The sequence below is a fragment of the Anser cygnoides genome, chromosome 2, assembly GCF_040182565.1.
Source record: "Anser cygnoides isolate HZ-2024a breed goose chromosome 2, Taihu_goose_T2T_genome, whole genome shotgun sequence".
Lineage (NCBI taxonomy): Eukaryota > Metazoa > Chordata > Aves > Anseriformes > Anatidae > Anser > Anser cygnoides.
In genome coordinates, this window is record NC_089874.1 from 13,514,695 (window position 1) to 13,528,904 (window position 14,210).

At 34.8% G+C, this 14,210-nt stretch overlaps 2 long non-coding RNA genes across 3 annotated transcripts in view; one reads left to right on the forward strand and one right to left on the reverse strand.

Moving 5' to 3' along the window:
* Window positions 1–4,200: 4,200 nt before the first annotated feature.
* LOC106038901 (uncharacterized) lies at window positions 4,201–13,972 on the forward strand. The gene is made up of 4 exons (XR_007158101.2): window positions 4,201–4,457; window positions 6,759–6,965; window positions 7,586–7,703; window positions 13,266–13,972. It is a non-coding gene; the product is annotated as an uncharacterized lncRNA (long non-coding RNA).
* The window catches only part of LOC136790006 (uncharacterized), a 35,309-nt gene continuing 28,607 nt past the window's right edge, over window positions 7,509–14,210 (reverse strand). For both annotated transcript variants that reach the window (XR_010829072.1, XR_010829071.1), the window contains 2 exons: window positions 12,697–12,763; window positions 7,509–9,352 (listed from right to left, as the gene is read on the reverse strand). This is a non-coding gene — a long non-coding RNA (uncharacterized lncRNA). The remainder of the gene's footprint in view (window positions 9,353–12,696; window positions 12,764–14,210) is intronic.

Here is a 14,210-nt window from a genome sequence, read left to right on the forward strand (position 1 = left end):
ACATTTAAAACCAAATGTCTCAAGGTAGGCATAAGAACAGTTGTCAGTAAGAATTAGCAGGAGCCAGCACTTGAGATGAGATTGGTATTTGACAGTCTTCATGAATACTACATTTCACACTGAAGATGTTACCTTTCAAACTTTAGGTTTCCTTTTTTCTTTTTAAGCAATGTCTGGCCTCATTCACCCTTTTAATGTTATGAAGTGGTACAATATTTTATACATGACAAGCACGAGGGAAGAACCCTATTATCATTCTCCTGTGTATGTGGTGTAACATGAATTAATGTAAGGAGGGAAATATTCATCCATTTCATGAAGACGGCTGAAACATTTGCTGCCAAAATTCCTTGCCTGTCATTTATTACTGACATTGAGAATATTTTTACATACTTGTGAAGGAGCTTTCCAAAAACCATTGAAGTTTATGAATTGCTTACAAAATTGCAGCTGATAAAGTTGAATGTTCTATATGTTGCAGGGCTAATGTTGTGCTGTGTTTTTGGAAGTACCCTTCTGTATGTTTAAATTGCCTTACATGGCAATTTAGATCTGCCCATAATGTTTTACATGTTCGATGACATTTTACTGATTCTATTATTGCAGTGAGCAGTTTGGTCAGTACATGTTTATGTCACCTGCAGAGCAATTCAGCTCAGAAGGGGGAAAACCTTTGATATTAATCAAGCTTTCCAAAGTTCTTTTGCAAGAAGAGTAAATATTCTGCAGATAGATAATGCAACCTACTATTAAAGTATAGGAGAAAACTTCTCAGTATGCCTTATAATTAGCATATTCATGGTGATATTTAATTCTGCAGTGCACTAAACTATTTAAAAATTTTTTCTCTAAAAAAAATGAAAAAAAATAAATAGGGAAACTGAGGGTTTTCTTAGTTTCCCTATGGTTCTTTGGCGGTCTGTAGAATTAAGGTCATTCCAAAGTTGCTGGAATAAGCCTAAAACAGTGAGAACGTTGACTCTACAGTGTGTTCAGTGTCTCATTAATCTATTTCGAATTTCTGTTAAGCGACTAAATATTATAGAAAACCTAAAATAAAAACTGCAGTTAAATTAAATCTTTTTATCTGCAGATGTTGATTTAGACTGTGATAATTGTGCAATTTGACAAAACTGTCGTATCAGAGTGCTTTTTAGGTACAGGGCAGCAATTTTTGCAGTCAATGCCAGAGTGAGGGAGACATGCTGTGTACTAATGGAAGTAGGACTAGTCCTGAAGGACAAGTGCATGGCTTATTTCCATCTAGTGAAAATCTCTTCCCTGAAAATAGCTCACTGTCTCCACCTCTGTTGGACACTGAACTGTTCCTGGGTACTGTTTGAAAGAGTGACAATTATCATAAACTAGAACTATGTGGTGAGTGTGCTGTTAATTGAACACTAAAGACGATTATGGTTCTTCTAATGTTATTGGATTAAAAGAGGTTATCCACATTCATAATATTTTCTATACTTTGACCATAAACACATTTTAAATATTTTTTCATGAGTATGTGCCTGACTGTAGAAATGCAGTTTGTAGATGTTATGCATGTGAATGAAAAGAAAAATAAAATGTAAAACTATAAATTTCTAACTCTTTCTTTCCATTTTTTCCCCCTTTTCTTTTTTCCTGTTTCCTAAACACTACACAGGCCTACAGCTTTAATGAGTTTTCAATGGGTAAGAGCTAGACAATCACAGTAAAGCCAGAGAACTACATGGATTTTTTTGGATGTGATGTAGTAGATTTCTTACTCTTTTTCCAAAGTATCTCAGAGCATGTAGTGCTACACCATCTGTGACTTCTTCACACAGACCACAAGGGAGCACAGACATAGAAAGCTATGTATGCACATCCCCAAATACTTCCAAATATATCCATCTTTGTTAGCGGATTGATTTTTACACCTATTTACTCCTTCACTTTTTCATTCTGGCCCAGTTTCTGCCAGATGAAAAGTCTATTGAGATCGGCTCTTTCTCATTTCTACAGTTTTTCACCTTTTATTTTTTTTATTCTCACTGACAACTGTGTGCTGTTACTCATGATTTTTTTGTATGTGCTCATATGATTTTTTTTTTTTCAAATTCCATTGGGAAAGGATGGGAAAGTTGGGTTTCAGTGGGTGCAAAGAATGCTACTGTAGTGATAATACCATAGTGAAAAGGCCACATAGGTATTTTTTTAAATAAATTTTAATTTTCCTGTGTCATTGTTGTGGTTTAACCCAGCAGGTAGCTAAGCACCACACAGTCATTTGCTCACATACCCTCCCCCCAGTGGGATGGGGGACAGAATCGGAAAAAAAGGTAAAATCTCATGGATTAAGATAAAGAATGTTTAATAGGATGGAAAAGGAAAGGATAAGAGTACTAGTAATAATAATAATGAAGTGTTGCACAATGTAATTGCTTACCACCCACTGTCCAATGCCCATCCTACACCTGAGCAGTAGCCTCTGCTGCCCTCACCCTGGCCAACCACCCCAGTTTTATTGTTCAGCATGACATTCCATAGTACGGGACATCCCTGTGTCCAGCTGGGGTCAGCTGTCCTGGCTGTATCCCCACCCAGCTCCTGGTGCACCCCCAGCCTCCTCACTGGCAGGGCAGTGTGGGAAGCTGAAAAGTCCTTGGCTTTCTGTGAGCACTGCTCTGCAACATCAGTAGGTTATCAGCATTATTTTCATCCTAAATCCAAAACACAGCACCATACCAGCTACTAGGAAGAAAATTAACTCTATCTCAGCTGAAACTAAGACCGTCATTTAACAGAAACTCACAATCTAATCCAGCAGCAGTAAAGCATGAGTCTGTCTTAGTAAAACCTAATATATACCAATTGGCACAGTTCAGCTCAGCCATTGAATGTGTCACCTGTCTGAAGCATGACTAATGCACAGCCTCAAAGTTCAGTTAAGGCTGAAATGCATAGCTAAAATGAGATCTGGATTATTCTGCTGAATAAGCCTGTTATGACAGGTCAGTCAACAGAAAATCTGTTTTACACAGCTTTTTTTTTTTTTTTTGCTTTTTTTTTTTTAATAGCTTTAAAAACAAAACAAAACAAAACAACAACAACAAAACACAACAGACATTTTATATTTAATTCATTCAATATTTGTAATAGATTTACTGGGGTGCTGTGGTTAGCTGAGAAATAAGTATAAATTATAACTTCTTTGTACCTTAAAATACCTTCTGGAATTATAGCATAAATATCAAACTTCACATTTCCAAAGATGCTTTGCATTTTCTAGTTTTTGTGGCAGTAATATCATAATATTAAAAGTTAAGATGTTCTTGCTTCCTTTCTCAAGCCAGCTCTAGACAGTATTTTTCTGCTTCCACCTAATATTTGTCTTCCTCTTGAGCTGTGCCATGACAAAAGTTTGGTAGGGGAGGATGCTTTAGCTAGGATCACTAAAACCTCAGAGTTAAGCTTCCAGGAAAAATAGGAGAAGAAGATGAGGATTGTATTAAGTTGGCTTTGCACACAAGCTGCTCTCTCTTGAAAACCTCTGGCCTCTCTTGAAACCTCTGGCCAAACAAATAAGGTAAGTACATGTTACACAGATAATGTTTTAAGGCTTATTAAGGAGAACTACTACTTTTAAGAACATTTAGGGCATTAAAGTAGCCAGATGTTTTTAATATCAAAGTCTGTGTAAATGGGGGAAGGGACAGGGTCTCTGAGAATCAAAAGAAATAAAAGATTTGTGGAATCTCCTCTGCTTCCCATTCTTTTTTTGGCAGTTTGGCTTTTTTTGGGTTGTATGCTTCGATAAAGTTGAAAGCTGTACAGAAATATTCTCACACACAAAAATCTAAATAAACTATGCTATTTTCCCCATTGTGAGTGTTTTTCAAGGTGAAATTGATATGCTTATACATTTTCAATATGAAAATGAAATGAACTGTAAACATATGCTTTACTGAGTGCAGCATAAGCATAATTTCTACAGTAATTTCTGATAAGAATATACATCAGTGCATATTTGAGATCACTGTGGCTTCAAATATTTAAGTAACCCTCTGGGAAAGGTCATGGATTTCCAAAATAAAAATCCAGTCCAGACCTCCCTCTCATGCTCACAGCAACAACAAATGCCCCTCAATAGCAGGTTTGGTTCTCCCCTGCCCTCTTTCCCTCTCCCTCCCCCCCTCCTCCCCCCACAATCGGTTTAGTGATTTACTAGAAACTAAATAACCCCATGGTTATTATGTAAGGATTTTTGTTCTTCCACTCTGCCACAGTCAAATGGCTGGAAATGAGGAGGCCTGGTTTTATCACTTTGTATCCAGCTTTCTGAGCACTGATGACTTCTGCAGCACTTTGGCCTCATCCTGAGCACTGCTGGTTGCTATGGAAGCAGCGGAGTGCAGCACTGTGAAGGACTGGGAGATGCTGGGGAGATTGTTCATCACTTGGTACAGACATAACAGTGCTGTCAGGTAAAGCTATACCATGTAAAATTTTATTTGTGCTGAATATATGTCGTTTGATCTCTAGAAGCTGCAAACTTTTTCTTCCTACGAAGATGTGCAGGAAGAATAGATTTTGTACATCTGGATCCATTTTCCTATGAGCTTCATCGTTCCGTACACTTGTTTTATTTTGAATGTAGTAGGACATTACTTCTCTACATGCTTTGCCATGTTTGGCAGTGGGAGGTAAGAGAAAGGAAAAGGTGTGTGAGGCAGATACTCACCTGCTGAACCCAGCTCAGTGTGAGGGCAACCCAAGAGAGAGACCTGCCAACACCCTGCCCTGGGAGGCTGCTTCAGCTCAGGTGCTGCAGTGTTTCAGAGCAGGAGAGACCAAGCCAACACTGATGCTTTATCATGGTGACAAGGCAGTTTGCAGTCCATTGCAAAGGTCAGATCTTGAAGGAAACCAAATTTGCTGCAGCCTAGTCCTCTAGCAAGTATCCTAAACTCATTTCTCCAAAAGAAGATCAGCAACAGTTAGAATCTGTTAAAGAGTATCTCCTAATAACCTACACATATTAAAAGAGAAATTATTTTCTTAACATCACAGGTATGATTCAATTCACAGAACAAAATGACCAGATGGAAGTGTCTATATGTGATGTAGGTATCAAAGCTATATTCACTGAAGATCTCATGTATATTCTCTTTCCAAATAAAAACAAAAATAATTTAAAAAATAAAGCAGTATTCTGCTATTGATTCTTGTATCTGGAGTTTGCCTATTAGCAATTTTCAATAGAAATTTTGATAAATATTTAGATTACGACTCTTTCTGGAGAAGCTGGAAAGAGCACCTTCTCATCTGGAACCAGAATATCACACTTCTAGAGTGTGATCCCACTTTACTCAGATGTCTTTTGGGGATGGGATAGTTGCTCCCTGAAGGACCCTGTCTCACATCCTTGATTACATACATATGAATCATGAAGGCTGGTGTCAAAAGGAGACTTATTTTTAATGTAAATTAACTTGAGTGCAAGCTTTGTAGTACTTTGTAGTATCAAGACAGAAAGCATTATGTTATCAGCTTTGCCAGTCTTATGTGTAAAAAGCTGTTTTGTTTAAGTTCTTATGCAGAGCTTACTAGCTTATACCATGGGAGGAAATGCAACACTGAGCTCATTATGGTTAAGAAATAACATTATGCCATAGTTGTACATCTATATAATAGTAGTCAGAAAGACTGGAAAATAAGTGACATTTTGGTTTGTGGGTGAGTAAAATCATTTGCATGAAATCAATAATTCATTTCTACCAGTTCTCTTTTTACCTACTTGATTCCCCATCATTTGTGTCAAAATAGTTGCTTCTGTGGAATGGGGGTGATTTACAGCTGACAAATTCCTCTTGGAGCACCCACCAAATAACAAGATTTCACATGGAGTCATTCACATAATAACCTGGCATAAAGCCAGAACAGTTGGAATCTCTGGTTCTTGTTGAAAATTGGATTGGATTGCTTCATAGTTTTTCTTTCTAGCTTTTTGAATGGACTTCCAGCAGAAAGGAAATCTGGAATTGCTTCAGCTCTCAGTATCTAAATGCTTCCCAAAATAAAAAGGGCATCTGTTCGTGGCATATCCTCTTACTTTTTTTTTATGTTATTTTTATTTTATTTTTGTTATTGCAACACTTGCATGTAGAAGAGCTCTCTGTTACTCATACACTGAAACTATTTTTTTGGTGTTGTGACACAGCATGTGATTAGAAAAAAAATAAAAAATGTTGGTTGGATGGAAAATGTGAAAGTTTGGCAAATAAAGTATATTTTCTGTATTTTCTTGTTTAGAAGATTAAGATTTCATGTAATCTCGCACCCTTGGGCAGATGCTATCTGTTTTCCTGTCCAGAGCTTCAGGCTATAACCAACAGGAGACAAAAAAGGAGGCAGAGGAAACTGTGAGAGACCACAAGGCTTTCTTAATGAGCTTTTAAACAAAAATGCAGCAGAAGGGCCATTTATGCACTAGTTAAAATACTGGAAACAATGATTATGAAAAAGTATATTTGATTTTTTAAAGAAAATTGATGAACAATATCCACATAGACAAAAAGACTGCAATATTTACTTTTTGCCTTCTCTATTGAATTATTCTTGAGACATATGTAATTATAAAATATGCATAAATTGATTGTATTGAATGAATAAGTGAATCCATTTGCCTGTGTGTATGCTTGCCTATAACATACTCCTAAATATATAAGTATATGGAAAAACATTTTATTTTTTATGTTTTCTCATATGCCTTTTTCTATATGTAGTGAGTTGAGGATGAATTTTTGTCAAGACATTTTCAGAAGACCAAATCTGTAAGAAGTACAGAAAGAAAAAAAAAAAAAAGTCTTCTTAAACAGCAGTTGAATCATTTCCTTTCAGAAGATATGAAGAAAGACACAATAAATAAACAAATGTTGATTTGGAGAAATATCAACAAAGGAAGACAGCAATTTTATGAAAGAGCTTACTAGGTAAGGAACTTGCTAAGGGGAGGTTTAATGCTCAGTTCTTCCTCCTGACAGAGGCATACATGTACACAACTGCCAAAATATCCAAAAAATATCCAAAAAAAAAAGGTCCAAATTATTAAGAGAGGGAATAATCAAGGATAGCATAAAATATTTCTCTGGGTATTTCTCTTTGATGTTGTTCACCTTGTGTGAACAATTAAGCCTTTTTTACATAAACCCCATTTTTACATAACCCAATACACAATTAACACACCCATTTTCTCAATTAAAATTTTAAAAATATTTTGTACAGCATGGAACAGCTCCCATGGGAAGGACAAGGAAGAGTTTTCCTGTTATGGTGAAGGAGACATGAATCTATATTATTTTAGCCAGAGTTACAGGTGAATCTAAGTCTTCCAGTGCCAGAATGATTGCCCACTTGTATTGAACAGTATGATGAACATCTGTCTGGATAGTTTCTTTACTGCTGATTCTAACTTATTTACCAGCGAATTCAATCAGCATTTAAAAATACTTTGAGAGTACATATATTATTTTCCATTGAATATACTTTTATTGCAACTTTTCAAACATTTTACCAAAAAGTGAATTAATTAAGTAATTTAAAATTATTGTAGGAGTGTTTATCATCAGCACTATTCTCTATGACATCAGTTGATTCTTGGAGGAGAAATGGGAGAAATGTCATCTTACATATTAATGTTATGATTGTGATCCACCGAAACATGGCCTGTGGTATGTAATTTAGAAAAACAAACCTAATCTTAAAACCCTTACTATTACTTTCCACAATGATTTAAATATTTTTCTTTTGACACCACCATTTAAAACTAAAGTTTTTTGTTTTGTTTTTTTTTTTAGACACTTCATCTGTATCTGTTTTATCTTAAAGTTTTCATAATTGAAACATACTTAGCTGAAATAAGTCTTGCAATCTTAACAAATACAGTGAAACACTTTATCTACAAATCAAAAGATATGTTCCTCCCATTCAGATATAACCCATGTTTAAGCAATCTGTTGGTTCATTCAGCATTAGCTTATTGCTTACAATCTGATACCAGACCATATAGCAAAAATGCATATGTGCATTCATCATTCTTGTCTCTTTTTTTTCATTTAAGATAGTTGAAAATTTATTTTATTTTATTTTATTTTATTTTATTTTATTTTATTTTATTTTATTTTATTATTTTATTTTTATTTTCCAGTGTTATTGGTATGTCATGACTCTTAAGGACTATTGGTTTTAAATATGGCCTTTTTAAGAGTCTGAAGATAACAGAAAAGAAAAATGAAACAGCATGACAGTTTTCAATGGCAGTTTTCATCGTGAATCTGTAGAACTTAGCTGAAACACTATTTTATCCTCAATATTTTACTTAGATTGAAAGTTAATTTATCATTTTATTTTCTTAATATTGTTTTGGAAAAAAAAAATTGTAACTACATTCTTATTCTTAGGTTTCTAGATGTGTTCTTTCATTGAATTTTTAGTGTCACAGTGGTGTTATTTCTATATTTTTGGCTTTTCCTTTAATAATAATTTTTGAATTACTCTTTTCATACCAGGTATCCAGTACCTATTCATTGACACTGTTTGACATGTGTTTTCACCTATCATATCATCTGTGTTAACAGCAAAAACTCAAAAAAATCTACATTGCAAACACAGACAATCTTACTTTTTCCTGTAGATCAACTTATTTCTCTCTATATATACATTATTTATTATTTTATTCCCTTCAATAGAATATTTTTATTAGGGTAATATTTTTTCTTGTTGATATTATTTATTATTTTTTATTATTTTTATGTGGTTGTTGTTGTTGTTGTTTTGTTTTTCACTTAAAAAGGAATTACAGTGAGGTGTAAAGAGGAATTACGGTGAGGAACATTGTTTAAATGCATAGAGATGTTTTTAAAAAATATTGTTTCATTATTCTGTGATTCAAAACCTACCTGTAAAAGTCCAGTTAAATCTTTATCAAAAAAATTATTTAATTTACTCTGTTTTCAAAAGCATGTATAACTTCTGTAGTATGAACAATCTAAAATAAACTATAGTTTGTTTTGGCTCCATTAAGTTCTGTTTTCATTTTCTATTTCAATTTCATGAACACACAGTCACTATGCTTTATTCAAAGATTTAATCTTTGTCCTTATTTTTGATGAATGAACTGTTTCATGAGCTACTACATTAACATAAATTGATACATCCTAAATTTCAGAAATCAAAGCAAGCTACGAAAATGTTCATTTCAATACCAAGAACTACCAGGCATTCTTTGGAACTGCAAAACCTCATCTGAAGTCCATGGGGTCACTTTCATGGTGAAGTCTGTTGATATTTTGTCCCAGATTTCAGCTGATGTATGAGTGCGCTGGGAAAAGATTATAGTGAAACACGTTTCACACTCATTCCCTTTTCAATCCAGTGAACATTGAGTATGTGAATTTAAGTCAAGAGGTGTCTTCAGTTTTTCTAGCAAACACTTTTGTAAACCTGTATGTATTATTACATAAGATTTATTCCAACCATTGCTTAACAATAGAATTAAGACTACATGTACATGTGTTTCAAGCCTATGTGAAAGCCAGTATCACTTGCTTTTCTTTTATTCTTAAAGAGAATTTTTATGATTCTTTCTAATCTTTAATAACTATTATAAGAATAAGATGAAATGAATAAAGGCATCCAGAAGCAGTCAAAGCATCACTAAAATTAAGAAATCCTAATAAGTACATTCGATAAAATAATTATCATATGTTCATTCATCACAGTAGCAATAGTAGTAATAATGAAATACGATCCAATAATAAAGTACACCAAAAGAAAATGTAGCCATTAAAATGAAAAAAAAAAAATCATCTCCCTCTTTTCTTTCACTTTCATACCTCAAATATTCCATTTAAACAATATAATAGCAAGATAAATTGTGTAGTTTGGATGATATTGCAAGAATTTAGCTATAAGCATGAGATGATAAACAATGTAGTAATTGCATTTTCACATGGGAGAATTGTAATGCCTATTATTAGATTTACTGCGTGATGCAGTGATGAAATTCTTGCCTCATTAAAATAAGTAGACTATTTGCCAGTGACTTCAGGAGAGCCACAGTTTCAGCCCACATCCTCAGCTCGTAATTCAGCATGTCTCCACTGAGTTCATTGATTCCAAGCCAAATCACACACACTAAGGTTCCCAGGCACTATTTTCTTACATAACTTCCAAATGCAAGGGATAATACCCTTTAAATATCACATAGCAGGTTAGTTCCTCATATATTTAGCAGGAGAGGAATGTGACTCTCTAAAGCATACATCATCCACACAGACGCATACTGAGGATGTCCTTAACTACTCCTTGGTAAATTAAATACCTTACGCTTTATTTCATGAATTCTAACTGTTTAAGAAAGGTTGGACTTGAACAATTCTTTGAATTCCATCCAGGAAAACACAGGGTATACAGAAAATAGTGTTTGCACCAGTTTAGTGGCCCTTGTCCCATCCAGCCTGAAGTGGATAGTGGTCTCTTTCTCAGATGTTAGGGTACACTTTATTGTAGGAGTTGTCCTTCACATGAAAATTAACACTACAGCCCTGAGTGAGTACAGTATTACAGGTGTTTATTACAGAGGAGGAGGAATATAATTCTAGCTGGTTTCACTGAATTCCAGCATGAATAACTTCATTCTGCCTACATAAGAGATTCTCTAATAACTTCATGACTGATGTCTTGTTTCCTGCATCAGAAATTTTCTGGGCAATGGCTATTCTTCAACGTATTGTTGCATGAAGTATTTGGATCTCATTGCTGACAAAAGATACTGCAGGAATGTACATACTGAAGTTCAGATATGAAGCTATCAAGATGTCTTTTTTTTTTCTTTTTCCTTTGTTTTTGTTTAAGTCTATTCCTACCTCTCCCAGTTTTCAACTTCTTGATGAATTTTTGCTGGCAACTATTTCATTTTACTTCCAGCTGGCAGATCAAAAAAACACCTTCTTTGAGAGGTGATGGTAATGCACAAGCAGACCAGAAGATGTGTAATGTTATGTAGCAACCCAGCCAGCTTCTCTCTGCATTTCTCTCTGCTCTCCCAGATGCTTATTAAAATTGCATTCCTAAGAAAGGTTGGACAGGTAATCCAACCTTCAACCTCTAACATGGCAACAATTTATAATGTTTTGTGTAAAATAATCTGTCATGTTCTCAGTGAGAATGTAGTTTCCTACTATGTTGATCTATCTCAGCCTGAACATAGAAAACACTGTTTTTTTCTCCTTTTCTCTAGCCTAGTGGATGGAAACTTATTTTAGAAAACACGTGTTTTCTATATAGAAAAAGCTAATCAGTAGTCATACTAATCAAAATTCCTAATTAACTCAGCCAGCCTGCTCAAAAGAATGTTCTGCCATCTAAATAATGTGTGCTTTCTGTTAGGGTCTGTATGGCAAGAGTGAGCTAACTTCCCTTTGACAACAGCAGAATAAGTCTCTGGTATTTATGTGGAACAGAGACCATTATTGTTGCAATTTTTCAGGGATGTCAGGTAGGAAAGACTATACTCAGGATCAGGCCATTTGATGGTTACTGTTCTTGTAAGAAATGTGCTTCATCAAATGTCATTGTAGAGTTTGTTTTAAGAGGACCTGTGCTTCATTTAGGAGACAGGACAAGCACGCACAGGACAAAATTAAAGTTGCCTGTGCAGTGCTTAACATAGCATATCTAGAGTTTAAAGTAAATTATCTGTGCACCAAATGAGCTGAATCTTGTTGAAATGCAATCATGTCATCTAAGTAATATTATCTTAATGTAGCTTTTTTTTATAAGCCTATTAGCTATACATCCTACTGAATTATATGAATGTGTGCTCAAGGACAATAAATTACAGAGCCCATCCAATCATCATATCCATCTAGTAAAGCACACTTTTTAATGTACATTTAACAAAATAATGATTCGAACAGTTGACTATTTCATTTTCACCAGACAAACTGATGTGTCCATATTTCTTACAAATAAGAAAAGGCTCTGGCTGCAGGAGGTAAATGTACATCTCTTCAAGAGGAGTGATTTGTTCTGAATGCAATTCTTCTCTGGGATGCTCAGAGACTGGCAGTTTGACCTACTGTACATTGTTTCCTCTGCAGCATTTTGCCAGCTTCATATGTTTTAATTTCAGGGCTAATGTCTTTCTATGTTCTTTTTATTGGAAGTAGTGGAGCATTAATGAACCAGTGTTCAAGCCAAGAGACAATGAAAGACAGTTCTACTTTATCTTTGCAAAGATAATGCTACAGGCCAAACAAGTGATTTACTAATACCTTGACATTTCCTGTTAAGTGAAAAGTTTTTTTTTTTTTTTAAATAATAAATAGTAAAATATTGACTACCATGTAATTAGCAACAGGCCTTTACAAGGTTCTTTTCAGATCTGATTGACAGTGTGTGTTTTAGAAGGTGTTTTATAGATACCTTTTAGAAGAAAAACTTTTTTTTTTTCTTTCTAAATGAAGCCATTGGCTCCAGTGTTATGTCACTCACTAGTTATGAATGCAAGGCAACTGTGACACATAGCCTAGTCAGAGTTGTTATTTGACCACTACTAACAGGACAGGTGTGCCCTTGGCCCTTCCGGTTTATTATGAGCTTGTTTCATTCTCTTTCTCTCTCTTCCCTCTCCCCCTTCTCCCCCAAGTGTCTGTTACTCACCAGGTGCCCATTAATCATGTCTCCTGTCCTGCAAAGATAAAGATTGGAGCGCAGATCCAGGCAGCTGCTGCAAGATAAATACTCTGTGAGTGGACATGAACCCAGCAGGCTGCAAGGGTCAAACATCCTAACTTAGAATGGCCCACAGAGCCCAGAAACTACTTTGGAAAATAATAAAATAAAATAAAATAAAATAAAATAAAATAAAATAAAATAAAATAAAATAAAATAAAATAAAATAAAATAAAATAAAATAAAATAAAATAAAATAAAATAAAATAAAATAAAATAAAATATAAAAATAAAAAAAAAAAGTGGAGGAGCAATGAAGACAGAAGTACTGAATATGAGGACTGAGATGAACAGCCACTTCTCTAATAACTGTCTATTACTCTGCAACTTATTTGAAATGGATGAATGAAGGTTATATCATCACAACATAGTTTAATGCTTGCAAAAATTCTCCACAACTCTGGAAATTTTATTACAGTGTCAATCTCTCATGAGAATGAGTTTAATGAGCCCAGGCAGAATACTGTGCTAATGCAGATACTGATACTCTTTTTCAGGTATTCACACTAGTGTGGAGTGGTATCACCTCCTGCTGGCACAACTATCTTTGTCTTGACATACCCATAAGAGCCTCCTCAGAAAAGGAAAAGTCTCAATGCAGTACATCGATCAAAAATAAAATGAAAAGCACAGAAATGTGGAACAAATATCTAAAATCAGGGTGCTGCAGGAGCACCCTGCAAGTAGTGGAAGTAGTTTTCCACCCAACTCAGACCTGTGCGCATGTTCAAAAGTTCTGTAACAGAAGAAACTGGAAAAAAAATAAAGTGAAAAACATGGACTGGCAGGAGAAGACAAACCATTAATATATTTTAGCAAAACATGCTGGGAGAGAGGATATATTTTCTCTGTGAAGCTTTGGAGTGCTGTGAGATAGAAGAATAAAATTGGATGGCTGTATGTGAGTACAGGAATTGCTATTTTGATCTGTATTTCTTCATTTCAACAAGGAAAAAAGCCAGCCAACAGAGCTCAGCAATGTAAGGTTATGTAAAAATAATAATAATAATAATAACCTCCCATGTAGTAGGAAAGGAAAAGGAGAAAATGACAGTGAGCTGACTTCCAGTGTAGGAGTATGAAACACATAAGCAATATCAAGATATGTTACTAAGTCCTGCTTGAAGTTTCATGTTATATTTCCATGATGGGTATGTGGTATAAGTGTGGAAGTGACAGAACAGTCACATCCCTTCACTCTACATTATCCATCAGATTAAACAGTGAAATGCTAGCTTAATAGAGATCATTTTTTGTGGGGTGCTATTAGAGGTACACTTTATTTTCTGATATATTAGATCTTGAAGCTCCAGAGACCTTCAATGGGACAAATCTATGAACTGAATGATTGTGCTTGGACTACTCTGGAGTACCTTCATAGGAGAATGCAAAAGCATATTGCATGATCTCTCCTTGCAAAGCAATCATAGTCTAGTGCATTT